Source organism: Physella acuta, unplaced genomic scaffold, assembly GCF_028476545.2.
Source record: "Physella acuta isolate Inbredline_101_S28 unplaced genomic scaffold, ASM2847654v3 ptg000654l, whole genome shotgun sequence".
In the NCBI taxonomy this organism is placed as follows: Eukaryota; Metazoa; Mollusca; class Gastropoda; family Physidae; genus Physella; species Physella acuta.
Window position 1 is genome coordinate 20842 of NW_026732173.1, and position 1950 is coordinate 22791.

At 40.1% G+C, this 1950-nt stretch overlaps 1 non-coding gene across 1 annotated transcript; it reads right to left on the reverse strand.

Moving 5' to 3' along the window:
• Positions 1-1659: 1659 nt before the first annotated feature.
• Positions 1660-1733, reverse strand: Trnat-agu (transfer RNA threonine (anticodon AGU)). Its single transcript has one exon. It is a non-coding gene; the product is annotated as a tRNA-Thr (tRNA).
• Positions 1734-1950: the final 217 nt, after the last annotated feature.

A 1950-nucleotide genomic window follows, 5' to 3' on the forward strand; every position in this document is an offset into this window, starting at 1 on the left:
TTTAAAACAAGTTATAACTTTATTCACTTTTATGTAAGCCGTACAGGCAAATCGCATCATTAACTATAACTAATTAATAAAGGATTAGGGATAGGATTGAACACGTAACACGGTTCGTTGTGTGCTGCATAGCCAGGTTTTAACATTTTAAATAAACAGGAAGGAAATTACGCCAGATGCTTCATCAAAGCTGAAAACTGTGTTGAGAAAATTGTCTTCGCCGTTGAAGAACTTTGGAAATGTGTTTAGGGTCACATCCGGGGATACTTGAGCTCCGACCCCGGGGGGTCAGGACATTGCCCGAGTAACGTCACGAGTGACGTAAAACACACACGTACATCTGTCTCTCTGTCGAATCCTCTTGCAGACTGACAGACTAGAGGACAGAGTTTCTTCTAGGCATCTCTATTCGGGGAGGGGGGGGTGCAATCACCCCCCCCCCCCCAGCCCCGAAGAAAGTCTACCGCATCCCCCCGAACACAATGGAATTTATATTGGAAATATATACCTTTTACCAGTGTCCGCCCCCCCCCCCCGGAAAACGGAAAATGTTGACCGCCTTCCCCCCCCCCCCCCCAAAAAAAAAATTTCAACAAACACTGTTAGAGGAACACTGTAGGGTGCTGATTGTAACTCGTAAATTTAAAAAATCGAATGCGCTTCTCAAGTTGCTGCTCAGATTTGTAAGATTCGATGTTTGCACTCTTTCATTGTCATCGTTTTGTTTAATACTTGACCTTTGAACTAGTATAGTTTGTCATTTGTTTTATGCAACATTTGGTCTACTGGCTTAAACCCAGATTCGAACTCGAGACTTTCTGGTTAGCAGTCTAGCGCTCTGGCGCCAGGCCACTCCGTACCATTATACAATATCTATTTCATATTTAAATCCGTAGTATATTTGTGTTCTTCAATTATGTAAATTACAATAACTCGGACATAAACCGGACATTATTTACTCATCCACACACATCCGGGCATCAACTAGCCATCACTTACCCCCGTATCTAACCGGTCTGTTACTCGCCCATCTGCTGACATTTCTGTAATTTACTGACATTTCTGTAATTTACTGACATTTCTGTAATTTACTGACATTTCTGTAATTTACTGACATTTCTGTAATTAACCGACATTGCTGTAATTTACTGACATTTCTGTAATTTACCGACATTGCTGTAATTTACTGACATTTCAGTAATTTACCGACATTGCTGTAATTTACTGACATTTCTGTAATTTACCGACATTGCTGTAACTTACTGACGTTTCTGTAATTTACCGACATTGCTGTAATTTACTGACATTTCAGTAATTTACCGACATTGCTGTAATTTACTGACATTTCTGTAATTTACTGACATTTCTGTAATTTACCTACATTGCTGTAATTTACTGACATTTCTGTAATTTACCGACATTGCTGTAATTTACTGACATTTCTGTCATTTACCGACATTGCTGTAATTTACTGACATTTCTGTCATTTACTGACATCTACTGCTGTAGATCTGGTGTAACTATGACAGGACACTCACCCCCATCCCCGTCCCCCAAACTTTCCCCCTCCACTCAACTTGTCCCTCCCCTTTATTTCAATCACCTCCTTGGATTGTTATCGTCAAAACATATCATTACAAAAAAAAATTTAAAACAAGAAGGCTCCAGGGGGAGTTGAACCCTCGACCTTCTGCTTACTAGGCAGACGCTCTAACCAACTGAGCTATGGAGCCATTGATATCTCTCAATGCGGTGCAGTTTTGACGCAAAGCCCTCACATAGTAGCAGCTGTACATCTTGGTATCGATTATAACGAGTCGCGTGTATAAGCTGGTACAAAAATGTAACATTGCTACTGGGACGATCTAAAATCTTTTTTAAAGCAATTCCTTTTTAAGTGAAAAATGGTTATACATAACAGTATTGTCAACATGGCTAAACCAATATGAT